Raw genomic sequence first — 27,703 nt, forward strand, 5'->3', positions numbered from 1 at the left:
GTGGGTAACTGCTTACACTCCATCTCCTTGACTTTTCTTCCCGATTAGGTATTCCTGACTCCTCAATACTGAGCAACCGGTGGGTGTTTCAGCATCTCCCTCTCTCAGGCCAGGCAGCGTGTGTGTGTGTCATCAACATACTACTGTATTAAAGCAGTAATTCATTATAGAGGTCATTTTGTGTGTGTGTGTGTGTGTGTGTGTGTGTGTGTGTGTGTGTACAGGGTCTTGCTCTGTTGCCCAGGCTGGGATGCAGTAACACGATCAGAACTCCCTGCAGTCTCTAACTCCTGGGCTCAAGCGATCCTCCCACCTCAGCCTCCCGACAGCTGGCACCACAGGCATTGGCCACCGCACCTGGCTAATCTTTTCATTTTTTAATAGAAATGAGATCTTGCTCTGTTGCGCAGGCTGGTTTTGAACTCCCAGTTTCAAGCAATCCTCCCACCTTGGCCTCCCAAAGCTCTGGAATTACAGGCGTGAGCCATTGCGCCCAGCCCACAGTGGTCATTTTGAATTCTGATGTGCTTTGTTTGTACAACAAATAATTATTAACTACCAACTGTGTACCACTGTGATCCAATTATCATTCACCTGGGGATCTTAAGACTCTAGAGAAATCACCTAAAAACTGCCTCCCCTTGGAGGGTCAAAACAAAATGTAGTGGGCCAGGCGCAGTGGCTCACACCTGTAATCCCAGCACTTTGGGAGTCCAAGATGGGTGGATCACAAGGTCAGGAGTTCGAGACCAGCCTGGCCAAGATGGCGAAACTCCATCTCTACTAAAAAATATAAAAATTAGCCAGGTGTGGTGGCACGTGCCTGTGGTCCAAGCTACTCAAGAGGCTGTGAGGCAGGAGAATCACCTGAACCCAGGAAGCAGAGATTGCAGTGAACTGAGATGGCACCACTGCACTCCAGCCTCGGTGACAGAGCGAACACCATCTCAAAAATAAAATAACACAAAACAAAATAAATAAAATGGAAATCAGAAGTGAAAGATGCCAGACACACAAATGAATATTGTATGATTCGCTTACATGAAATATGAAGAGCAGAAGAAGTCCACAGAGACAGAGAGTAGATTAGTGGTCGCCGCGAGGGCTGTAGAAGACGGAACTGTGCCGTGACTGCGAATGGGGATCGGGTTTTCCTTTAGGGGGATGAAAATTTTCAGGAACTAGAGGTGCTGATACAACACTGTGAACGAAGTAAATTGCCATTGAATTGTTTACTTTAAAATGGTTAAAATGAAGGCCAGACACAGTGGCTCACTCCTGTAATCCCAGCACTTTGGGAGGCTGAGGTGGCTGGACTAAGTGAGCCCAGGAGTTTGAGACCAGCCTGGGAAACATGGCAAAACCCTATCTCTACAAAAAAAAAAACACTTAGCTGGGCATGGTGGCACATGCTTGTAGTCCCAGGTACTCAGGGGGCTGATGTGGGAGGATCACCTGAGCCCTGGAGGTTGAGGCTGCAGTGAGCCAAGTTCAGGCCACTGCACTCCAGCCTGGGCATTGAGTGAGACCCTGTCTCAATCAATCAGTCAATCAATCAAATGGTTAAAATGGTAAACTTACTTTGGGAGGCCGAGGCGGGTGGATCACGAGGTCAAGAGATCGAGACCATCCTGGTCAACATGGTGAAACCTCGTCTCTACTAAAGATACAAAAAATTAGCTGGGCATGGTGGCGCACGCCTGTAATCCCAGCTACTCGGGAGGCTGAGGAGGGAGAATTGCCTGAACCCAGGAGGTGGAGGTTGCGGTGAGCTGAGATTGCACCATTGCACTCCAGCCTGGGTAATAAGAGCGAAACTCCGTCTCAAAAAAATAAAAAATAAATAAACAGAATTTTAAAAAATGGTAAACTTTATGTGTATTTTACCATAATTTAAAAACAAACTGACCAGGCGCAGTGGCTCACGCCTGTGATCCCAGCACTTTGGGAGGCGGAGGTGGGTGGATCACCTGAGGTCAGGAGTTTCAGATCTTCCTGGCCAACATGGTGAAACCCTGTTTCTACTAAAAATACAAAAATTAGCCTGGCATGGTGGCTGGTGCCTGTAATCACAGCTACTTGGAAAGCTGAAGCAGGAGAATCGCTTGAACCCAGGAGGCAGAGGGTTCAATGAGCCTCTGTTTATTTATAAGAAAAATAAATCAAACACACGCTCTGGAGAGTAATGTGAAAGCATTTAGTGAGCACACACTGGGTGCCTGGCACTGGGTGTCACCTGGCTGGGCCTCCCAGCAATGCTAAGACACAGGTGCCGTCCTGATTCTTGCTGTCAGCCAGGAGCACCGAGGCAAAGAGGGGCTGACTGGCTCCCCTGGGTCACACGCCAGTGAGTGTGTGGCCTCCAGGGCTTCTCAGATGCTGACCGGCCCATGACTCACCCAGCCTCAAGTTCAAATGCAGACTCTAACTCAGCAGGGCTGAGTGGAGCCTGAGACTAGCCGAGACCTGCACTTTGAGAGGAGGATCTCCTCCCAGGGGGTTAAGTCTTCCCTCCTCCACTGAACAAACTTGGCCTTGCCCAAGGGGGCCAGAAAACGCTTACCCAGAGCTCTCGTCTGTCTGTCACTGTGGAAACAGCTAGCGTTGAAAGATCCTGGAATAGAAGCTCCCTTATTTGCCCTGGGCCAAGAGGGCCCTCTGGTTCTATACACTAACATTTTAAATAATAATGATCATAAGTGAAACCCTCTGTCAGAGCTTTTGATGTCCACTAGTTTTACAGGTCATTTGCCCCGTAATTTTGTTCAATGTCAAATCCACCCTCCCGCTCTTGAACTCTGTGACGATCTTCCATTTTCTTTTGGGGGAGGCTGGATTGAACTGAACCCATCTTACGTGGAGGGAAAGTGTCATTTGCACTGAGTGACATCTTGAGATGTCTCCTGTGATCTCTGTGTCTTGAAGGAAAACAGGGTATCCACACAAGGATAAACTCAGCCCTCTTAGACTTCTGGAGTTGGGGGGCCTTTCTGCAGCCTGGGCTTGGGGTGTTGAGGAAGGACTAGAGGGTCACATGGCGGGGGAGAAGTCAGTGTCAGCTGTAGGTGTCTGCAAGTGGCCTGAGACTCTTTCAGGGAAAGAGCAGGTGCGGGATGTATCAGGACTTCCCTGAAGCCATTGTCTCCTAACAGAACAGGACCCCTAAGTTGGGGAAACTTAGACAAGATTCCTCCATAGGCCGGGCACAGTGGTCCATACCTATAATCCCAGCACTTTGGGAGGCCAAGGCAGGTGGATCACGAGGCCAGGAGTTCAACACCAGCCTGGCCAAGATGGTGAAACCCCATCTCTACTAAAACTACAAAAATTAGCCGGGGATGGTGGCGGGCACCTGTAATCTCAGCTACTGGGGAGGCTGAGGCATAGAATTGCTTGAACCCACGAGGCAGAGGTTGCAGTGAACCGAGATCACACCACTGCACTCCTGCCTGGGCAACAGAGCAAGACTCCTTCTCAAAAAAAAAAGAAGAAGAAAGAAGAAGAAGAAGAAGATTCCTCCATGGCACTTTGCCTGGGCTTTGAGGAGGAGGAGGAGAGATAGAAGCTTCCCTGTTATTAGTTTGGCCTCTGGGAAGGTGCTCTGACCTCCTGTTGACATTCTAAATTGGCTCCTCCTCCCGGGTCAATCTCTCAGGGGCCTCTAAGAAAAGAGTCGAGCAGTCAACGTGATCCCCACGCCCCACAGCACCCGGCAGCATCTGTTGTACGAAGCTGTTGGCTTCAAAGGAAGGAGAGGGGAGAAGAGGAATTCTCCTGCCAGTTTTTCTCACTTCTTGAGAAACAAAAGCCACCCAGAGAGACAACTCGGTCCAAAATTCGAGAGAAAGGGGGAGGGGCGAGGGGGATGGCTCAGAGGGGGTGTCCAGCTCTTTCTCTGCTTTTCCTTCCAGTGGGGCAAGGATATCAAATACTAAAAGGAAGACGTGCTTTCCTAAGACAACGTAATTACCCTCAACAGCCTAACTAAACTCAATCTGCCATTTCTCTCTCTTTTCCCAACACCTTCACGCCGCGTTGATCGCAGCAAACAAGGCCCAGCCAGGGGGCATCGGGAACTTTGTTCGGGGTCCCCAAAGCCATGGGCAGTTGTGGGGGGTGGGGCGGTGAGGAGGTACTGCCTGATTCTCAATGTTGTCACTTGTTCAAAGCAGCACCAGACTTAAAATGTGGGCTTGAATGGGGCGGTGTGGGAGGGGAATGTAAAAAAAGTAGACTCTGACTTAGGACAGAAATGCTCGTTCTTGGGAAAATGTCACATGCTCAGGGCAGATGGCAAAGACGTTGGTTGCCGGGAGGGGGGTTGCCAAGGGCAATTGAATGAAAATGGATTTTTAAGAAAGAAACAGGAATACGCTGGAAATGAAGAGTCTGCCCCCAACCCCCTTCCTCCCAGCCAGAGAAATAAGACAGAAGGGAGTGAAACCTGGAAATAAACTGCCCACCCATGAGGAAAAACTCTTCACAGAGGGAGCCGGGGAAGATCTTTGTATTTCTATCTTTGCAGATGGACGTAATTTGCAGCGAAGAAAAAAGATTAAACTCCCTGCAGGACTCTGCCTGCAGTGTCCCCACCCCTCCGACGTCCCACTCACCTGTATGGCATCAGCGCTGCAGCTCAGGGGACATGGCTAGTGGTCAGCGCTCCGAGTCCTCCAGGGGTCCCGAGGGTCCCACCTCGTCAGCACCCAGGGGTCCAAGCCCTCTGAAGTCCATGCCTCCATGGCCCACCCAATGGAAAGAAGAAGGGTGGCCCACAGAGAGGAGGGAGAAACGTGGGTGCCAAGAGGAGCAGTTTTCTGAGCAGAGGGCTCCCCACAAAAGCAGACAGTGAACGGGGATGCTGTACCAGTTGCCAAGGAGGAAAAAAAAAAGAAAGAGGAGGAGGAGGTTTCCCTGATGCTGGGAGGAGGGAAAGGAGGACCGGTCATTAGCTCCTGACCATCTTCAGCAAACTGCTACATGGGGACCCAGCCTGAGGAGATCAATCCCGGCAGAAGCTGAGAGCAAGTCAGCCCACGGCTCCTCAGGGGGAAAGTAATTCACGATTTCTTGCTCTTTTCTCTGCACCCCTTAACGCGGCACCGTGACCTCCCAGCACAGGGCAGAGGTGTTGTCTCAGAAAGACCTTTCCCCACCATTTGGGCTTCCCTTAAAGAGCAGAGGAACGGTGGTAAGAAGAGAATTCTCTCTCCTCCACTGGTTCCTGTCGGGGGTCCGGGGAGGGGGCGTGTAGAACAGGCAGCAGGGATATGGAATCGTGGTATAATTTAACCATCTCCACCCCGCCCCATTGCAACCTAAATTATTTATGCTCTTAGAAAAATGAGAATTAGAGGACAGCTGCGAACCTCCTCTGAGTCTGCTGTGTTCATTCTGGAAACAACTTCCCCGGACGCTGATCTCCCTCAGGCAGAGGGGTTGTATTGTTAGAAAAGCAAGGCGGGGAAAGGGAAAGTTGAGTCCTTTCATGCCAAACAGCCATCGATTGCGAGTTGGTAAGTTTGTTTGCAATCTTTTCAAAGGCGCCCCCTGTTAAATATGGGGGTTGTGTTTTTCCTATATGAAGCCTCAAGGGCACTGAGAGTCTCAAATTCCCCCCCCCCGCCCAGGCTAAGCCACAATGGGAGGATCTACCTTGTTAAGAAAAAAGCAGCATTTAGACAGGTGGGGAAAATCAGACTTGACCGGATGCTAGGGGGTTTTAAGGAATTCAAGTGAGTTTTGTAAGAACTCTTGGTGGTATTTGGTTATATTGTTCTTTAAAAGTGTTTATCTGTAAGCCGGGTACGGTGGCTCGGGCCTGTAATCCCACCACTTTGGGAGGCTGAGGTGGGTGGATCACAAGGTCAGGAGTTCAAGAACAACCTGGCCAACATGGCGAAACCCCGTCTTTACTAAAAATACAAAAATTAGCCCGGTGTGATAGCGAGCACCTGTAATCCCAGCTACTTGGGAGGCCGAGACAGGAGAATTGCTTCAACCCAGGAAGTAGAGGTTGCAGTGAGCCAAGATAGCACCACCGTACTTGAGCCTGGGCAACAGAGCAAGACTCCGTTTCAAACAACAAAAAAAGTATTTATCTGTTACAGATGCATATGGAAGTATTTATGGATAAGGTGATATAATATCTGGATTTGCTTTTTTTAGAAACTCCAGGAAACAGCATGGGATAAATAAAATATGGTATAGCTATGCAATGGAATATTATTCAGCCATGAAAAGGAATGAGGCACTGATCCACGCTGCAAAGTGGATGAACCTCAAAAACATGATGTTGAATGAAAGAATCCAGACATGAAAGACCACATGGTTGTGTGATTCCATTCATACAAAATGTCCAGAATAGGCAGATCCATAGCGATGGAAAATAGGTTAGTGATTATCAGAGACAGGGGAGAGGGACTGCTGACAGGGATGGGGTTTCCTTTCTCAGTCATGGAAATGTTCTGGAACTTGCCGGGCACAGTGGCTCATGTTTGTAATTCAAGCACTTTGGGAGGCCAAGGAGGGTGAATCACGAGGTCAGGAGTTCGAGACCAGCCTGACCAACATGGTGGTGAAACCCTGTCTCTACCAAAAAATTACAAAATTAGCCAGGTGTGGTGGTGGCACATGCCTGTAATCCCAGCTACTCAGGAGGCTGAGGCAGGAGAATCACTTGAACCCGGGAAGCGGAGGTTATGGTGAGCTGAGATTGTGCCACTGCACTCCAGCCTGGGCAACAAGAGTGAAACTCCATCTCAAAAAAAAATTTTTTCTAGAACTAGATAGAGGTGATGGTTGCAGAACATTGTGAATGTATTATGAAATAGCATTTTATTTTATTTATCTGAGACAGAGTCTTGCTCTGTCATCACCCAGGCTGGAGTGCAGTGGGGCAATCTCGGCTCACTGCAACCTCCGCCTCCACCTCCTGGGTTCAAGCGATTCTCCTGCCTCAGCCTCCCGAGTAGCTGGGATTACAGAAGACCACCACCACACCCAGCTAATTTTTGTATTTTTATTAGAGACTAGTTTGCACCATGTTGGCCAGGCTGGTCTCGAACTCCTAACCTCAAGTGATCTGCCCGCCTTGGCCTCCTATAGTGCTGGGATTATAGGCATGAGCCACCACACCTGGCTGGAATTGTATTTTAAAATAGTTAAGTTTATGTTATGTGAATTTCACCTGTATTTAAAAAAAAAAAAAAAATCACCAAAAAAGAGAAAAGATACACCTGAACAGCAGAAAATTGCTAATTGGCCAGGCGTGAGGGTGGCTCACAGCTGTAATCCCAGCTGTTTGGGAGGCTGAGGCAAGAGAATCACTTGAGTCCAAGAGTTAGAGACCAGCCTTGGCAACATGGCAAAACCTTGTCTCTACAAAAAATGCAAAAATTAACTGGGTGTAGTGATGCACGCCTGAGGTCCCAGCTACTTGAGAGGTTGAGGTGGGAGAATCACCTGAGCCTGGGAAGTTGAGGCTGCAGTGAGCTATGATCATGCCACTGCACTCCAGCCTGGGCAACAGAGCAAGACTTGTCTCACAAGAGGAGTGGGAGGGGAGGGGAGGGGAGGGGAGGGGAGGGGAGGGAAGGAGGAAGAGGAGGGGAGGGGAGGAGAAGAGGAAGGGAGGGGAGGAGAAGAGGAAGGGAGGAGGAGAGGAGGAGGGGAGGAGAGGGGAGGAAGAGGGGAGGGAAGGGAGGGGAAGAGGGGAGGAGAGGGGAGGAGGAAGGAAGGAGGAGGGGAGGAGAGGGAAGGAGGGAGGAGGAAAAGAGAGGGGAAGGAGAGGAGGACGGGAGGGGAGGGAAGGAGAGGAGGAGGAAAGGAGAGGGGAAAGGAGGGGAGGGGAGGGGAAGGGAGGGGAGGGGAGGAGAAGGGAAGGGAGGGGAGGGGAGGAGGAGGGAAGGAGAGGGGAGGGGAGGAGGAGGGAAGGAGAGGGGAGGGGAGGGGAGGAAGAGGGGAGACTGAGCTTGCACACTCAGCTCCTCACCATGGCATCCCCTGCACTGACTTGGGACTCTGCAGAATCCCCGCTAGCATGGAGGCCCGTCCCAGATTTGGCCTCTTGACCTTGAACTCCTCAGCCTCCATAACTGGAAGAAATTAATTCCTTTTCTTTATAAATTACCCAGTTTCAGGAATACTTTTTTTTTTTTTGAGACAGAGTCTCGCTCTGTTGCCCAGGCTGGAGTTCAGTGGTGCAGTCACAGCTCACTGCAGCCTCAACATCTCTGGCTCAAGTGATACTCCCACTTCAGCTCCCCAAGTAGGTGGGATTACAGGCACACATCATCCCACCCAGCTAATTTTTTTAATGTTTTCTAGCGATAAGGTTTCGCCATGTTGCTCAGGCTGGTCTCAAACTCCTAGGCTCAAGCAGTCCTCCAGCCTTGGCCTCCCAAAGTGCTGGGATTACAGGCGTCAACCACCATGCCCAGCCCAGACTCAGGTATTCTGTTGTAAACAACAGAAAAAAGACTAACACAAAAACCATCTCTGAAAGACACATGAAAACCAGTCATAGGGGATCTCTGTGGAGGTGGAGGGGACTTTTCTCTGCTTACCTTTTTATATTCAGGGAATTTTAAACCATGTGAGTACAATATGGATTGTATGAGCAAATGTGTATGTTAAATAGCTTGATATAGCCATTCTACAATGTATCTATATCAAAATATCCATAAATATATATACAATTTTTACTTGATTTTAAAATGTATTCAATTAAAACATGAGATCATGCACGCCAAGAGACAGCATTCTTTTTTTTTTTTTGTAAAAAGTCAGATAATAAATATCCTAGACTTGTCCAGGTGCTTTGGTTCACACCTGTAATCACAACACTTTGGGAGGCTGAGGTGGGAGGATAACCTGAGGTCAAGAGTTCGAGACCAGCCTGACCAACATGATCAAACCCCGTCTCTACTAAAAATACAAAAATTAGTTAGGCATGGTGGTGCGTGCCTGTAATCCCAGCTATTCAGGAGGCTGAGGCAGGAGAATTGCTTGAACCCGGGAGGCAGGGGTTGTAGTGAGCTGAGATCACGCCACTGCACTCCAGGCTGGGTGACAAGAGTGAGGCTTCATCTCAAATAAATAGATAAATAAATAAATAAATATTGTAGGCTTTCAGGTCACACGGACTCTATGGCAACAAGTCGACTCTACCCTTGTAGCAGCAGCCCTGACCATATGTAAATGAATGAGCATGGCTTTCTGCCAATAAAACTTTATTTATAAAAACTGGTTATAGGCTGGATTTGGTGCCTGGCCCAGAGCTTGCTGACCTCCAGTACATGCAAAGCACTTAGCATCTGCTACCTGTAAAGTGTTTTTGTGAATTCCAGGCCCTGACATTTGCAAGCTGTGTTCTCTTGGGCAAGTCCCTTAAGCCTCCATTGCCACCTATTCAAAACTAGGATAATAATAGGAGAAAGACTGTTTCTAGTAAAACATAAGACATGTTATTGTTTATTAAAGTGCCTTGTGAACTCAAAACTGCTGTGTCATGTAAGCGGCTGTGGTGGTACAGAGTCATGTCTGGGCAGTCAGCGTTGAATTTTCCTGTTTTTAAATCACGTGACTTGCGTGACTCACTTTGCGATGATCAACATAAATAGTCATCCTGGTCTCCTCGGAAGTCCTTTGAAAATGCCGAAAAGTCCTGCTTTTCATCTTGCGCAAATGAGACCATCCTGAGTCAACCAGCTTTTAAACTCTCGGGTTTACTGCCGGGGTTGGTGACCATGAGCAGATTGAACAATGGGCCCCAGTGAGTCACTGTTTCCTGTGTGCCTGTCTTGGCGACGGTCTCGTCATGGGTGGTGGGGACTTCACTGCTTGGCCTTGGCCACGTGACTTGCTTCAGTCAATGGTATGTGGGCAGAAATGGCAAGGGGTGGGTTCCAACCCAGGATTCAGAATCCACATGTGGCTCTGCCTGCCATCTTGCACCTCTGCTTTCACCACGGAAGCAACCATCCCAGGAGGAAAGGAGGGACACATACAGCAGAATCGCCCGGCCAAGCCCCAGCCAGATCAGCCAAACCCCGACGGTGCACAGGGGCATGGGAATAAATGACTATTGCTTTAAGCCACACTGAGTTTTGGGGTCAGGTATAAGGTAGCTGTCATGATTAATTTGAGGTCAACTTGACTGGGCTAAGAGATGCCCAGATAGCGAGTTACAGGTTATTTCTGGGTGTGTCTGTGTTTTCAGAAGAGATTTGCATTGGAATCTGTAGATTGAGGAAAGAAGAGTCAGCCTCCTCAATGCACTGGGCATCTTCCAGTCCATTGAGGGCTAGAATAGAACGAAAAGGCAGAAGAAGAGGCTGGACACAGTGGCTCATGCCTGTAATCCCAGCACTTTGAGAGGCCAAGTGGGCAGATCACCTGAGGTCAGGGGTTCAAGACCAGCCTGACCAACATGGTGAAACCCTGTCTCTATTAAAAATACAAAAATTTTTTTTAAAAAATACAAAAATTAGCCAGGTGTGGTGGTGTGTGCCTGTAATCCCAGCTACTCGGGAGGCTGAGGCAGGAGAATCACTTGAACCCAGGAGGTGGATGTTGCAGTGAGCCCAGATCGTGCCACTGCACTCCAACCTGGGTGACAGAGTGAGACTTTGTCTCAAAAAATACATGAAACAAAATAAAACAAATTCCCTCAACCTCACCCTTCTCCCACTTTTTTTTTTCTCTGCTCTGTCACCCGGGCTGGAGTGCAGCAATGGGATCATAGCTCCCTGCAGCCTTGAACTCACGGGCTCAAGCAATCCTCCCGTCTCAGCCCCCAAGTAAGTGGGACTACAAGTATGTGCCACCACACTCAGCTAATTCTTTTCTTGCCTTTCTTTCTTCTTTCTATTCTTTCTTTCTTTCCTTCTTCCTTCCTTCCTTTCTCTCTCTTTTTTTTTTTTTTTTTTGTTCTTTTGAGATGGACTCTCACTCTGTCGCCCAGGCTGGAGTGCAGTGGCGTGACCTGGGCTCACTGCAACCTCCGCCTCCCAAGTTCAGGCAATTCTTTTGCCTCAGCCTCCAGAGTAGCTGGGATTACAGGCGCCCACCATCATACCCGGCTAATTTTTGTATTTTTAGTAGAGATGGGTTTTCACCATGTTGGCCAGGCTCATCTCGAACTTCTGACCTCAGGTGATCTGCCTGCCTCAGCCTCCCAAACTGCTGGGATTACAGGCATGAGCCACTGTCCCTGGCCCTTTCTCTCTCTCTCTCTTTTTCCTTTCTTCCTTTCTTTTTCTTTCTCTTTCTTTCTTCCTCTTTTCTTATTCTTTCTTTGTAGAGATGGGGTTTTCCTATGCTTCCCAGGCTGGTCACATACTCCCAGCCTCAACCAATGCTCCTGCTTCAGCCTCCCAAAGTGCTGGGATTACAGGCATGAGCCATCGCACCCCACCCCTTCTCCCACTTTTCTTCTGTGAGCACCTCCCATTGGCTGAGCCAACCAAAAGCCAATGGGCAACAGAGCCCAATGATGTTGTCTTTTGGGGTCAGCCTCGGGAACAAAGGAGGGTAGAACGCGGCAAAGACTAGAGCTGGAGGGAACAATGGACTTTACCCATTTTCCTTTAAGCAATTCTTAGCTGACAAAGCATCTTCAGCGCTTCCTGCATCCCTGCAGTTCAGGCCATCCTTCTCAGCAGCCCGCTTGGCTGATCTGATTCTTCTTTGTTTTCTTCTCTGGCTACCAGAGGAAACAGATACAAAAAGGAAAACTGATTCTCCAGGGAAGCCCCCAGTCAGCCTCAAGGACTATGCTTTTTTATGCACTTAGGTTCCTGGTGACAGCTGCTTTTGAGCCAGCTCCACTGTGAGTGGAGTGCTGTTAGGATACTGTTTATGTTCTGACCGTGTTTCTCTTGGCCGGAAGAGCAGGCAGCTGGCCACATGTATAATGCCCTCCACTGGGGCAGAGGTCTCTCTGAGCCCAGCAGCTGACGCCCCGCACCCAGAGCGCTACTGGGAAATCTGGCACCGTCCCCCATCGGCACTGTGAATGCCTCTGCCGTTGGCCCAGGCAAGACAATCGCTGCTTGCCTATCCTGGGCAAAGTCCAGTTATCCATTAACAGTGAGGGAGGGACAATTAGATCAGGAAACCAAGAAATAATATGTGAGATAAAGTGTGCGCTCTCCTCGCCTGCGTGGATCAATTGTCTAAACTGCGAGAAGACACACAGGCTCTGAAATAGAACCCTTCTGTGCTCACACCCCAACTTTACCACTTCCTAGTGCCACGGTTTCTCTTCCTTTCCTTCCTTCCTTCCTCTCTCTTATCATTCCTTCCTTCCTTCCTTCCACTGTCTCTCTTTCCTTCCTTCCTTTCTTCCTTCATTCCTTCCTTCTTTCCTTTCTTCCCCTCTGTCTCTCTGTTGGAAATAGATGCTTGGTGCTGCAAAGAAAAATCAGCACTGAGACAAAGGATTTTTTTAGTAATGCAATTTTTACTTCCTGGACCGCAGGGAGGGGACTTGCATTAGCCATTGCGCCACAAGGAACAAAGGAAAACACACAAATTTATTCCTTATACATTTGGGTTGTTCTTACTGCTCTGTTTCATTTCCATTGGCTGGAGTTAGACCTTACAATTTAAACTAAAACCCGACTGGCTAACAACTCAAACTTTTTTTAAAACAGGTAAAAGCAATGGAGAGCTGGGACATGCCTGTGAGCATGTTTAGCAGAGACATTTTGGTTAAAGTACAAGAACATAGAATGTACCACGTGCCTGTAAGCATAGCATGTTTAACAGCTACCAGGGTTTAACAAAGTTATTAGCACACTTATTTCTTTAACAAAAAAGAAAACTTTAAAGAAAAACTTTTATACTTCCCACACACTCTCCTTCCTTCCTTCTTTCCTTCCACTCTTTCTTCCTTCCTTCCTCTCTCTTTCCTTACTTCCTTTCTCTTTCTGTCTCTCCCTTCCTCCCTTCCTTCCTTCCTTCCTTTCCTTCCTTCCTTCCTTCCTTCCTGTGTGTGTCCACTGCCTAAGTTCAAAATTCTCCTCCTTCTATGAGGATAGCAGTCATATTGGACTAGGGACTACTACGATTTGAATCTATGTTTGCACCCAAATTGAAATGTTGGCTCCTAAGACCCAGTGGGATAGTGTTAAGAAGTGGGGCCTTTAGGAGGTCATTAAGTCAGGAGGACTCTGCCCCTCTGAATGGGATTCGTGTCTTCTATAAGGGCTTGAGAGAACTAGCTAGGGCCCTTGCCCATCTGTTCTTTATTTAAAAAAAAAAAAAAAAAATCACAAAATTGAGCACAGCATGTTGATGCATGCCTGTAGTCCCAGCTACTCGGGAGGCTGAGGTGGGAGAATTGCTTGAACCTGGGAGGCAGAGGTTGCAGTGAGCCGAGATTGTACCGTTGCACTCCAGCCTGGGTGACAGAGTGAGACTCTGTCTCAAAAAACAAATAAACGAACGAACAAAAAGCTTTTGTGGGGATCCTGGGTAAATACCAAAGAGCAGAACTGTTGAGTCACCTGGTGATTGTCTGTTTAGCCCCATAAGAAGCAGGCCAGGTGTGATGGCTCACACCTGTAATCCCAGCACTTTGGGAAGCTGAGGCGGGCAGATCACGAGGTCGAGAAATCAAGGCCATCCTGGCCAACATAGTGAGACCCCATCTCTACCAACATTACAAAAATTAGCTGGGCATGGTGGCGGGCACCTGTAGTCCTAGCTACTCGGGAAGCTGAGGCAGGAGAACCAATTGAACCGAGGAGGCAGAGGGTGCAATGAGCCGAGATCATGCCACTGCACTCCAGCCTGGCAACTGAGCAAGACTCCATCTCAAAAAAATAAAAAAAGCTACCAGACTGTCACCTACCAACAGTGTGTGCGTCACTGCACATCCTGGCCAGCACTCAAATCGCCGTCTTTTTGATTCTAACTGTTCTAGTGGATGTGTGTTGACATCTGCCTGGGGTTTGAATTTGCATTTCCCTAATGTCTAATGATGTCCTCTGCATACACATGCAAGGGTAAGCTTTAAGGAGATGAAAGGAATGCCTGGGGTCACAGATGAAGACACCGCTGAGAGTCAGGAAGTGGGCATGCAAGATGGCACTGCAGATGTTTTTAGGGTGTGGGAGTGAGGGGGTGGATGGGGGGCATACTGGGCATACCTCAAGGTGTGAGATGAGGCCTCACGTCTTTGCAAGATGATGAGTAGGAATTGATGCTCTCTGTATAAACTAGGAATCCTGGGCTGGGCGCAGTGCCTCACACCTGTAATCCCAGCGCTCTGGGAGGCCGAGGCGGGTGAATCATGAGGTCAAGAGATCAAGACCATCCTGGCCAACAAGCTGAAACCCTGTCTCTACTAAAAATACAAAAATTAGCCAGGCGTGGTGGTGTGCACCTGTAGTCCCAGCTACTCCGGAGGCTGAAGCAGGAGAATCACTTGATCCCAGCAGGCAGAGGTTGCAGTGAGCCAAGATCATGCCACTGCACCCCAGCCTGGGTGACAGAGCCAGACTGTCTCAAAAAAATAAATAAATGAAATAAAAAGCCATTCTTCTCCCCTTCTTTCACCCACCATCCTATGTTGGATTTTCTCCTTGAATTTAATCACCTCATAGTCTCAAAGGTGGCAGCTACAGCTGGACAGGAGGAGTAAGTGCTAGTGTCCTATACCACTGTAGGGTGACCATACCTAACAATAACACAGTTCCCAATAGCTAGGAGGAGGATGGTGAACGTTCCCAGCACAAACAGGTGGAAGTCGCAGTGAGCTGAGATCGCACCATTGCACTCCAGCTCTGGTGACAGAGCGAGACTCCATGTCAAGAAAAAAAAGTAGAGATCCTGGTAGGACCGCACCTAGGGTCAGGGTACCAGGAAGACTCCACTAGTCCAAGGCAAGCACAGGGGAACTCGTCTCTTTTCTGGACATTGAAAACATACACATACAGGTCATATCCAGTGTGCTCTGGGACATGGGAAACAGACATTAATTTACTGTTGGGCCGGGTGCAGTGGTATGCCTGTAATCCCAACACTTTGGGAGGCCAAGGCGGGCAGATTGCTTGAACCCAGCAGTTGAAGACCAGCCTGGGCAAGATGATAAAACCCCATTTCAGCCAGGTGTGACCGCTCACGCCTATAATCTCAGCACTTTGGGAGGTCGAGACAGGTGGATCACTTGCGGTCAGGAGTTCAAGAACAGCCTCAACAACATGGTGAAACCCCGCCTCTACTAAAAATGCAAAAATTAGCCGGGAGACTAAGGCAGGAGAATAGCTTGAACCTGAGAGGCAGAGGGTGCAGTGAGCTGAGATTGTGCCACTGCACTCCAGACTGAGTGACAGATTGAGACTCTATCTCAAAAAAAAAAAAAATTCAAAAATTAGCCAGGCGTGGTGGCGCATGCCTGTAGTCACAGCTACTTAGGAGGCAGAGATAGGTGGGAGGATCATTTGAGCCTGGAAGTTTGAGGCTGCAGTGGGCTATGATTGCACCACTGCACTCCAGCCTGGGTGACAGGGCACGACCCTGCCTCAAAAAAACCCAAGAATGGCGGGGTGTGCTGACTCACACCTGTAATCCCAGCACTTTGGGAGGCCGAGGCGGGCTGATCACAAGGTCAAGAGATCAAGACCATCCTGGTCAACAAACCCCACCTCTACTAAAAAATACAAAAATTAGCTGGGTGCAGTAGCTCCTGCCTGTAATCCCAGCTACTCGGGAGGCTGAGGAAGGAGAATCGCTTGAACCCCAGAGGCGGAGATTGCAGAGAGCCAAGATTACACCATTGCACTCCAGCCTAGCGCCTGGTGACAGAGCAAGACTCTGTCACACACACACACACACAAGAAAAAACCCTAAGAATTTACTCTGCTGTGGGTATGCACATTGTTTAAAAATTGCAGTAAACCAAAATTATATGAATCTTTTAATATTATCATTTTAATATTAAATAGTAATACTTTAATATATGTGATTATATATTAATCGGTAATGTATTATATTAAATCTAATATGTACTTGTTAAATAATATTCAATATTGCTAATCTTCATATTCTTTTTATTTTATCTTTGGTAGAGAGAAGGTCTCCCTATGCAGCCCAGAGTGGTTCTGAGTTCTTGGCCTCAAGCAATCCTCCTGCCTTGGCCTCCCAATATGCTGGGATTAAATATTCATATTATTAATTTTATTAAAAGTAATGAAAAATAAAATGAAAACTATTAGTTTTATGATTTTACATTCGCAATAAAATAACTCATTTTATTTTACAGTTAATTTTATTTTAAATAAAATTAGTTTACTTTTTTTTGTTGTTTAATTAGAGACAAGGTCTCACTTTGTGGCCTAGGCTGGTCTTGAACTCCTGAGCTCCAGGGACCCGCCTCGGCCTCCCAAAGTGCTAGGATTACCAGTGTGAGCCACTATGCACCGCCTAAGATTATTTTAAAATCAACATGCATGCTTATATTTATTTGGATTTTTTTGGAGGTATGTAGCAGAAACTACCTAAAGGCAATCTATGCAGAATCATGCTGAGGCTGATGATACGTCCGAAAGGCTGAGCCATACCTCCGATACTACAAGGTCAAGCATCAAGACCATCTTGGCCAACAAGGTGAAACAGGTGCCTGCCACCACGCCCGGCTAATTTTTGTATTTTTAGTAGAGACGGGGTTTCGCCTTGTTGGCCAGGATGGTCTCGATCTCTTGACCTCGTGATCCGCCCGCCTCGGCCTCTCATCATAAAACCATTTGAATGCAGTAGCTGCTTCATGTCTATGCATCGCTATCTAATCCTCTCACTCTGCATTCGTCCTTTTATTCATCCTCAAATATTCATGGAGCTCCTACCATGTGATGGCAGAATGTTTAGCACTGGGGTTAACCATGTGAGAGGCAGACCTGGGTTCAAGTCTTGGTTCTGCTTCTTTCTGACTTTGTGCTCTTGTATAAGGTCTTTATTTATTATTGCTATTATGATTAATTTTAGATACAAGGTCTTGCTCTGCTGCCCAGCCTGGAGTGCAGTGGCATGATCACAGCTCACTGCAGCCTCGAACTCCTGGGTTCGACTATTCCCCCAATGTCAGCCACGCACGTAGCTATGAATACAGGCATGTAAGACTATGCCTGAGTAATGTTTAAAATTTTCTGGCCAGGCACAGTGGCTCACGCCTGTAATCCCAGCAGTTTGGGAGGCTGAAACAGGTAGATCACCTAAGGTCAGGAGTTCAAGAGCAGCCTGGCCAACATAGCGAAACCCTGTCTCTACTAAAAATACAAAAAATTAGACAAGCGTGGTGGCAGGGTGCCTGTAATCCCAACTACCCGGGAGACTGAGGCAGGAGAATCACTTGAAACCAGGAGTCAGAAGTTGCAGTGAGCTGAGATCGCGCCACTGCACTCCAGGCTGGGTGACAGAATGATACTCTATCTCAAAAAGAAAAAAAAAAAAAAATTCCAGCTATTGCTGAGGCTGGAGTTTGGTGGCATCATCAGAGCTTACATGCAGCTGCCTCAAGGGATCCTCCCACCTCAGCCTCCCGAGTAGCTGGGACTATAGGAGCTCCCACCACAGCTGGCCTTGGACAAGGTCTTTAATCTGAGTCTCAGTTTTCTTCTCTGTAAAATGCGGATAGTCATGGGACCTGAATTATAGAGCTGGCATAAGGAAATGAGGTAAGTGCCTAGTGCCGGGCGCAGCTAAGCACTCGTGTGTGTATTGTTTTCTTAAACAGCAGTCTGTCGGAAATGAAATACAGACAGTCCCCCCCGTGGTGCCTTCAATCAAGAAACCTATCTGGGATAAACCAAAGAACCTTTTAGTGTCAATTCCAAAAGAAAGGAAAGGCTCTGAAATAGATGGTTTGGGTGAGATGCCCTCCCCAGTCTGATCAATTCTGCTGGGAGGAGGGCGAGAGGATGGGAGGAGTGACAGCATCGTACCAACATAGCTTCCAGAACCCTTCCTTTGGTTGGAGAATACTTCCCAAAGAGGGGTGAAGGTCACTGTGAGATAGGTTAGATAGGTGATCATAGCCTCCCTTAAAGGGAAACAAAGTTGCCAAATAAATAGAGCAAACACCCCACAGTGCACAAAATTCATCCTGGGCTCGTGATTAGAGCATCCTGCAGCAAGGAGAGAGAAAAGCAGAAGGGGCCGAGAGAAAAGCAGAAGGGGCCGGGCGCAGTGGCTCATGTCTGTAATCCCAGCACTTTGGGAGGCCGAGGCGGGTGGATCACAAGGTCAAGAGATCGAGACCATCCTGGTCAACATGGTGGAATCCCGTCTCTACTAAAAATACAAAAAATTAGCTGGGCATGGTGGTGCGTGCCTGTAATCCCAGCTACTCAGGAGGCTGAAGCAGGAGAATTGCCTGAACCCAGGAGGCGGAGGTTGCGATGAGCCGAGATCACGCCATTGCACTCCAGCCTGGGTAACAAGAGCGAAACTCCGTCTCAAAAAAATAAATAAATAAAAGAGAAAAAAAAGTAAAGCTGACCAGAGCTTTACCTTTCCGTGAGATTTCCAACAAACTCCTCCTAAATCCAGTACATTAGAAGAAAGGTGTAATTCACCATGAATGAATCGAGCTTATTGCTGCATAATTCATGAATTTCAAAGTCATGTTTTAATGCCAGTCATCTTCTTAGTATATTTTTTAAAACTTCTTGGCACTGTGGCACTGTCTTATTGCAAGGGAAAATTTTTGTTATACTTTTTTTTTTGAGACAGGGTCTCCCTCTGTCACCAAGTCTGGAGTTCAGTGGCACAATCACAGTTCCTTGCAGCCTTGACCTCCCAAGCTCATGCAATCCTCCTATCTCAGCCTCCCTAGTAGCTGGGACTAACAGAGTGTGCCACCATGCCTGGCTAATTTTTTTTTTTTTTTTTTTTTTTTTTGAGACAGAGTTTCATTCTTGTTACCCAGGCTGGAGTGCAATGGCGCGATCTCAGCTCACTGCAACCTCCGCCTCCTGGGTTCAGGCAATTCTCCTGCCTCAGCCTCCTGAGTAGCTGGGATTACAGGCACGCGCCACCATGCCCAGCTAATTTTTTGTATTTTTAGTAGAGACAGGGTTTCACCATGTTGACCAGGACTTTTTGTAGAGATGGGGTCTTACTATGTAACTCAGGCAGGTCTTATACTCCTGGGCCCAAATGATCCTCCTGCCTTGGCCTCCCAAAGTGCTAGGATTAGAGGCACAAGCCATCACACCTGAACAGAGGAAAAGAGTTTGCTTCCGTGGAAAGTCAGACACCATCTAGGGGAAGAACTGGCAAACAGCCCAGAGACCAAATCCAGCCACTCCTATTTGTTTATATTTTCTTTTCTTTTTTTTTTTAAAAGATGGGGTTTCACCATGATGGCCAGGCAGGTCTTGAACTCCTGACCTCAGGTGATCCAGCCACCTCAGCCTCCCAAAGTGCTAGGATTACAGGTGTGAGCCACCATGCCCAGCCTTTTTTTTTTTTTTTGAGAACAAGTCTTGCTCTGTCATCCAAGCTGGAGTGCAGTGGCGCAATCTCGGCTCACTGCAACCTTCGCCTCCCAGGTTCAAGTGATTCTCCTGCCTCAGCCTCCCAAGTAGTTGGGATTACAGGTGCACACCACCACACCTGGATAATTTTTGTATTTTTAGTCAAGACAGGGTTTCACCACGTTGGCCAGGCTGGTCTCAAACCCCTGGCCTGCGATCCTCCTGCCTTAGCCTCCCAAAGCACCGGGATTACAGGCGTGAGCCACCGCACCCAGCCTTGTTTATACTTTCTGCAGCTGTGTTCCCACTGCAATGGCAGGGCGGCCACGTAGACCACATGTCTAGCAAAGCCTAAGGTATTTACTACCTGGCCCTGTACAGAAAAAGCTCGGGAACCCATAGGGTAAAGAACGCTCTTCCAAGTTACCCGATTTGAGTCTTTCCTTGCCTTTGACCCATTTTACAATTCTGCAAGTTCTGGATAACTGAGAGCAATGCAACCTAATCCTTTTTTGTAGACATGAAAAAGCTGTGATGTCCACCAGAAGTTCGACCTACTTCTCTCCACCACTATGGAAGAGCTCAGTTTGCGCAATCATTTCCGTGTTTCTGATCCATAACTGTATTTTATTTGAATGCTCCCTTGAATGAGTGGTAACATCGGTTCCCTCATTCATGAGGAAGATAAAATCTTTAACACGTGTTCACTTTACATACATACGAAAGCCATGAGTTTTCTTCTTTCTTTAATTATTCTTGAACATTATTTATGGTTCCATAAGAGTTTGAAACCATGGAACAAGGCCCAGCGGACATGACAAGATGAAATATCTACACCATTCTACTGCATCTTGTAATAGTAGCCCTGAGCTATCAGTTTTGTCCCAGAAACTTTAGAAAAAGTTTGTCTGACTTCACGGCATTTTGGGAGGCTGAAAAATCAACTGTTGAGTAATAAACTGGAAATCCAAAGCCACGTGTGGTGGCTCACACCTGTAATCCTGGTGTTTTGGGAGGCCGAGGCAAAGGATCTCTTGAGGCCAGGAGTTCAAGACCAGCGTGAGCAACATAGCAAGACCCCGTCTCTACAAACATAAATGAAAAATTAGTCAGCCATGGTGGTCTACACCTGTAGTCCCAGCTGCTTGAGAGGATCTCTTGAGCCCAGTAATTCAAGGCTGCAGTGAGTGATGATCGTGCCTCTTCACTCTAGCCTGGGTGACACAGTCACACTCTGCCTCTAAAAAACAAAATAAACTGGAAACCCAAGTAACTAGATAATGAGGGCATAAAACGTAAAACACTCTCGGAAGTTATGAGTATATGTTACGGCTTGAATGTGTTCCCACATTTTATATATTTGAAACTAAACCCCCAAAGTTATATGTTAATTCAAAACAGGGCTTTGGGGAGGTATTTAGGATCAGATGAGATCGTCAGGGTGGAGCCCCCATGATGGGCTTTACAAGAAAAGAAAGAGAGACCTGAGCTTATATGCATGCTCCTGCCCCTCACTGCAGGATGCCTCTGCTATGTTATGACACAGCAAGAAGGCCCTCACCAGATGTCGATTCTTCAATCTTGGCCTTCCTAGCCTCTAGAACTGTAAGAAATACTTTCCTTTTTTTTTTTTTTTTTGAGAGTCTTGCTGTGTTGCCCAGGCCAGAGTACAATGGCACGATCTAAGCTCACTTTAGCCTTCACCTCCTGAGTTCAAGTGATTCTCACATCTCAGCCTCCCAAGCCACTAGGATTACAAGCATGTGCCAACATGTCCAGCTATTTATTTTTTATCTTTTATATTTTCAGTAGAGACGGGTTTTTGCCATGTTGGCCAGGCTGGTCTTGAACCCCTGGCCTCAAGCGATTCACCTGCCTCAGCCTCCCAAAGTGCTGGGATGACAGGAATGAGCTGCTGCGCCTGACCACATTTATTTTCTTTATGAACTACCCACTTTGTGATATCCTGTCATAGTAATACAAAACAGACTTAATATATAAGTGATCGTTGATGTCAAAAGGATGGTTGAGATCCCCCAGGGAGTGTGGGGGGAAATATGAGTGGAGGAAAAGGTGGATAAATTGGGAGGGACACAGGGTAGAGGAGCAACTGAGGACAGCTGAAGGTGGACTGGACAGAGTAGGCTGCACCGGCCTGGGCCAAAGCAGCTCTAAGGCAGAAGCATCAACACCACCAAGTTGTGTATAAAGGTCAAGGAAGTAAGGGCTGAAAGGTGGCCATTGGCTTGAGCAAATAACAGGTCATTAGTGGCTCTGGCAAGAACCATTCGCTAGGAGTGGCAGGCTGAAAGGCAAACAACCATGGGTTTGGAGCAAATGGAGAGAAGGAAGGGGAATTCCAGGTGGCTGAATAAATGAAGAATGATGCCTGATTGCTGCAGGGTTGTCATGACAACCAAAGATAATGGTGGTGGATGTGCTTTAAAGAATTTTTTATTGAGATATACTTTATAGACAGTGAAATCCACCCTTTGTTAGTATACAGTCCCATAGGTTTGGACAAACATACACAGTCGCGTAGCCTCTACAAAAATCAAGATATAGTACAGCTCCATCACAGACACACAGTTCTCTTCTGATCCTTTGTATTAATCCCTTCCTGAAGACTTGGCCACAGCAATCATCTACTTTCTGTCCCTATAGTCGTGCCTTCCCTAGGAGGTCACGTAAATGAACGTGTACACGACGTAGCCACTTGAGTCTGGCTCCTTTCGCTCAGAACAATGCACTTGATTGCCACCTATCAGTATTTTATTCTTTTTAATTGCGGAATAATATTCCATTGTATGTGAAGGTTCCTTGAAAAGTGAAATGCTGTATAAAATTGTAAAGACTCATTCTTCTTGGAAAACATATATATGTGAAGGAAGCAAAGTCTGCCATAGTATGGGCTCCCTCAGAAGCTGACCTTGAGACATGATTCAAGTGAAAGTTGTTTAGCGTCGGTTCCAGGAGACCCAGTGTGGGAAGAGAAAGTGACACAGGGAAGGAAAACAACAAGCGTTAAGCAAGTTACGACCATGAGCAACTGAAGCTCAGTTTTCTGGGGATGTAGGAGGCAATATAGAATACCTATGTCAGAATCGCCCAGCTGAGGAGTGAGGGAGCTGCAATATTTATCCTCCTTCCAGTCACTGATTGACAGCCACTCGTGGAGGACATTAAATCCCTAGCGTTTCTGGCCCAACTGTGTAGATCATAACGTGCACTCCAAAGACCAGAGACAGTCCTCAAACAAATGAATGCAGGTACTGGCCACTGGAAGTTAGGCCACAGTGTGCTGACCAAGGATGAGGTGGGGAAGACCAGGCTCTGACCATTCCTCCTGCAGTGCAGATAATCAGATCATAAACTATTTCCTCTTAATTTTCATCTCTTTCTTAAGCTGTAAACACTAAGTATTTTTACAGCTCTTCAAGTTGCATTGCATATGGAGACCTTCTAAGTCATCTCTATGTCCTCTAATTGGGCTTGTCACTCACAGCTAATATTGCTGTATTTATAGTTACTCTCTCCATATAGTGTCTTATGACTTATTTTTGGATTTGTGAGTCAGGCAAGCATACTCCAATATGCGTGCTCATGCTGCTGTTTCTCTCTATGGGAAAACAGGGTGCTGTGTTCCTTTTTTCCCTGCCTTACTATACCCATTCCTGACCCTTGTCTGACAGCCTTTTGGCTTATATTAACTGTTGGAAATAAGTGCTTATCTTCCAATGTCACAGGGAAGAATCAGCATTCAGACAAAAGGTTTCTCAGCAAGGCTTCCTTTTACTTTTTGCAGAAAGGGCACTGCTTGCCAGCAGTCTTGCTAGGAGAGTGCACAGTACAAAGGAGACAGGATTATTTATAACCTGGCAAGTCCACCCTAATGCTGTGTCCATCCTCCACTGTCCAGAACAGAACCTCACATTCTATGCTTTACCCAATTGGCTAATAATTTAAAACTTTCCTAAATAGGCAAAGGGTGAGAGAACAAAAAAAGAGGAAGTCAGGCTGGGCATGGTGGCTCACGCCTGTAATACCAGGACTTTGGGAGGTCAAGGTGGGCAGATCACCTGAGGTCAGGAGTTCAAGACCAGCCTGACCAACCTGGAGAAACCCCATCTCTACTAAAAATACAAAATTAGCCGAGCGTGGTGGCAGATACCTGTAATCCCAGCTATTTGGGAGGCTGAGGCAGGAGAATCACTTGAACCCAGGAGGCAGAGGTTGCAGTGAGCTGAGAGCACACCATTGCACTCCAGCCTGGGCAACAAGATCAAAACACCATCTCAAAAAAAAGTAAAAAAAAAAAAAAAAAAAAAAAGAAAAGAGGAAGTTGCTCACAAGATGGTCAAGGAAGCAGCTCCAAACAAGGAATGGCCTCAACCATGGGCTGGGACTTGCCTAGGCCTGTCTGGGGCGTGCCTGAACAAGTCAAAGCAGCCAGCTGGGCTAGAATATAGGGGCCAATAATGGATAGGGACTTCAGGGTAAGCATTTGTGATTCTTTTTTTTTTTTTTTTTTTTTTTTTTTTTGAGACGGAGTTTCGCTCTTGTTACCCAGGCTGGAGTGCAATGGCGCAATCTCGGCTCCCCGCAACCTCCGCCTCCTGGGTTCAGGCAATTCTCCTGCCTCAGCCTCCTGAGTAGCTGGGATTACAGGCACGCACCACCGTGCCCAGCTAATTTTTTGTAATTTTTAGTAGAGACGGGGTTTCACCATGTTGACCAGGATGGTCTCGATCTGTTGACCTCGTGATCCACCCGCCTCGGCCTCCCAAAGTGCTGGGATTACAGGCTTGAGCCACCGCGCCCGGCCTGCATTTGTGATTCTTTAAGGCCTAAGGTGAAAACTTGGAAGAACTTCTCTATTCCTTACATTAACTTTCACAAGTACCTTCTGTTGACTTCATAGTTTTCCAAATATTCAAAAACACTTCATTTCACTTAATCTCCAGGACAACACTAGGAGGCAAGCAGGGACCTCTCGCCTCTAATGCATTTTATGCATGAGAAAACTGAGGCTTATGTCAATTAAAAATTACTTTAAGCTAGTTCATTAAGTTCAAAATTAGTTTCCACAGCATCACTGAGAATGCTTCTGGTTGTGAATAAAATCCTAAACTGAATTAAACATTAAGGAAAATTATCAGCTCCCATGAAAAATATAATAAATGAAAAGTAGGGTGGGCTTTTAATAGAGGTTTGATGTGTCCACTCAGAAGACGGCTGCCAGGAGCAGCTCCTGAAATTTTATGCCCCTTGTTCACAACCAGAGATGGATATAGACTGCCTCCATCCTGAGATTCACTCTGATTGGCCCAGTCCATATCACATGATCACCTCTGAGCCAATGACTATAGCCAGGTAGATGGGGAATGCTGATTGGCCTAAAGTGGGTCATATGTTCTACTGGGAAGTTAAGGAAGAACTCTCTTCCCTGGAAATAGATTGAGTCCCAAGCAAAAGGCAAGAAGAAAGGGAAAATATTGAAAGACATTCCTGGAAAGTAGATTAATTAGGAATGTTGTCATCTGTAGGTCACCAATAACCTAAGAGTGGCTTAAGTAAATAGGACTTTAGTTTTCTCACAAAGCAAAAAATATGTAGGTAGATGGTAGCCATTTTTTAAAAAGCCCTTCTCAGGCAGGGGACAGTGGCTTGACTGTAATCCCAGCACTTTAGGAGCCTGAGGCAAGTGGATTATTGAGGCAAGGGTTTGAGACCAGCCTTGCCAGCATGGTGAAACCTTGTCTCCACTAAAAATACACAAATTAGCCAAGCGTGCTGGCGGGTGCCTGTAATCCCAGCTGCTCGGGAAGCTAAGGCAGGAGAATCACTTGAACCCAGAAACAGAGGTTGCAGTGAGCCAAGATCATGCCACTGTACTCCAGCCTGGGTGACAGAGCCAGACTGTCTGAAAAAAATAAATAAATGAAATAAAAAGTCATTCTTCTTCCCTTCTTTCACCCACCATCCTCACTATGTTGGATTTTCTCCTTAAATTTAATCACCTCATAGTCTCAAAGGTGGCAGCTACAGCTCGACAGGAGGAGTAAATTCTAGTGTCCTATATCACTGTAGGGTATATACCTAACAATAATATATAGTTCCCAATAGCTAGGAGGAGGATGGTGAACGTTCCCAGCACAAAGAAATAATAACTATTTGAAACGATCAATATACTGATTATCCCTAATGTAAGCATTCTACACTGTATCATGTACAATTATTTGTTAATTGAAAATGAAATATTTTAAAAGATGACTGCTACAGCTGCAGATATCTCAGTTTAAAGGCAGGAAGTAAAAGAGGGGTTGGGACAGTCCCAGAGCTGCACTTTGTATTGCTCATGCCTTTTTAAATTTTTATTTATTGATTTTTTGAGACAGAGTCTTGTACTGTCACCTGGGCTGGAGTGCAGTGGTGCAATCTTGGTTCACTGCAACCTCTGCCTCCCGGATTCACAAAATTCTCCTGCCTCAGCCTCCCAACTAGCTGGGATTACAGGTGCGCACTGCCACACCTGGCTAATTTTTTGTATGTATAGTAGAGACGGGGTTTCACCATGTTGGCCAGGTTGGTCTCGAACTCCTGACCTCGTGATCAGCCTGCCTTGGCCTCCCAAGGTGCTGGGATTACAAGTGTGAGCCACCTCGCCCAGCCAATTTTTAATTATTTATTTACTTTTTTTTTTTTGAGACAGGGTCTCACCCAGGCTAGAGCACAGTGACATGATCTCAATTCACTGCAGCCTCGACGTCCTCGGCTCAGGTGATTCTCTCACTTCAGGCTCCCGAGTAGCTGGGATTACAAGTGCTCACCACAAAGCCTGGCTATTTTTTTTTTTTTTTTGTAGAGATGAGGGTTTTAGCAAGTTGCCCAGGCTGGTCTCAAACTCCTAGGCTCAAGCAATCACATGGCTTGGCATCCCAAGGTGCTGGGATGACAGGCCTAAGCCACTGCATCCAGCCTGCTCTTGCCTTTTCACAAGAAATAAATCTACATCTTTAAGAGCCCTCCAGCAGACTTCCGTATCTTAGGTCAAGTTCTCCCAGCGTAGAGTCTGAAATAAGCATCCTCATACAAAGGGTGTACTCAGAGGGTTTGCTCCAGGAGAAACCAGGAAGTAAATAAGGAAAGCAGAACAAGGAAACGGAAGAAGCCAAGCCACGGAGGGGAAGTCCCTGCCTAGCCCCTTCCCCACAGAGAGCTCCAGAGCTTAAATCCCATCTTGGAGATGATCCCACTGTGTCTCTCAATCAGAGAAGCAGAACCACTAAGAGTGATCGAGAACAGGGACTTTATTACGGGATTTGATCTTGTGCATTAGTGAGAGTTAGTGGGGCAGACTGTGGCCCTTTGTCTGGTACTGGGTCTGCAATCACTGTAGGTTAGCCAGCCCATCAGTCAGGAGAGCACGATAGCAGGGCAGAGCAGAACCCACGAGGGACCTGTCTGTCTCACACCACCTGCAACCTCAATGTCGTGAGTGACCTGCAGGTGAAGCTGTCATCCTTCACCTTGGAGCTGCATGTTCACTTGGCCCAGTTCCCAGGGAAGGTAGAAGAGATCTGGCAAGAGCTGGAGAACAGCCAGCAGATCCGCAGCGATGTGTGTGTGCACTGCCGCCATGCCTGACACCTGCAGGGAGATATAAACTAGGGTCACAGTGGCTCGAGCCTGTAATCCCAGCACTTTGGGAGGCTGAGGCAGGCAGATCACAAGGTTAGGAGTTCAAGACCAGCCTGGCCAATATGGTGAAACTCCATCTCTACTAAAAATACAAAAATTAGCCAGGTGTGGTTGTGGGTGCCTGTAGTCCCAGCTACCGGGAGGCGGAGGCTGAAGAATTGCTTGAACCTGGGAGGCAGAGGTTGCAGTGAGCCGAGATCGCGCCATTACACTCCACCCTGGGTAACAGAGTCAGACTTCGACTTAAAGAAAAAAAAAAAAAAAGAAACCAACCTGGCCAACATGGTGAAACCCTATGTCTATTAAAACACAAAATTAGCCGGGTGTCATGGCGCACACCTGTAGTCCCAGCTACTTGGGAGGCAGAGGCAGGAGAATCACTTGAACCCAGGAGGTGGAAGCTGCAGTGAGCTGAGATTGCGCCATTGCACTCCAACCTGGGCAACAGAGCAAGGCTCTGTCTCAAAAAAAAAAAAAAGAAAAGAAAAAAGAAAACACCTGGGGTCGCTGCTTTACGT

At 47.1% G+C, this 27,703-nt stretch overlaps 1 protein-coding gene and 1 long non-coding RNA gene across 16 annotated transcripts in view; both read right to left on the reverse strand.

The window, feature by feature from the left end:
* Window positions 1–4,843, reverse strand: part of CACNA1A (calcium voltage-gated channel subunit alpha1 A) — a 424,329-nt gene extending 419,486 nt beyond the window's left edge. For all 14 annotated transcript variants that reach the window (XM_078360721.1, XM_078360718.1, XM_078360717.1 and 11 more), the window contains exon 1: window positions 4,614–4,843. The gene's annotated coding sequence lies outside the window, so the exon portion shown is untranslated. The remainder of the gene's footprint in view (window positions 1–4,613) is intronic.
* Window positions 4,844–9,450: 4,607 nt separating this feature from the next.
* Window positions 9,451–27,703, reverse strand: part of LOC128930527 (uncharacterized) — an 85,873-nt gene continuing 67,620 nt past the window's right edge. The window contains exons 3-5 of one of the 2 annotated variants that reach the window (XR_013530881.1): window positions 20,478–20,569; window positions 11,582–11,707; window positions 9,451–10,241 (exon numbers count right to left, since the gene is read on the reverse strand). This is a non-coding gene — a long non-coding RNA (uncharacterized LOC128930527). Of the gene's footprint in view, window positions 10,307–11,581; window positions 11,708–20,477; window positions 20,570–27,703 lie in introns of both variants that reach the window. The other variant, XR_013530880.1, reaches the window with a different exon arrangement.

Source organism: Callithrix jacchus, chromosome 22 (genome assembly GCF_049354715.1).
Source record: "Callithrix jacchus isolate 240 chromosome 22, calJac240_pri, whole genome shotgun sequence".
Taxonomy (NCBI): domain Eukaryota; kingdom Metazoa; phylum Chordata; class Mammalia; order Primates; family Cebidae; genus Callithrix; species Callithrix jacchus.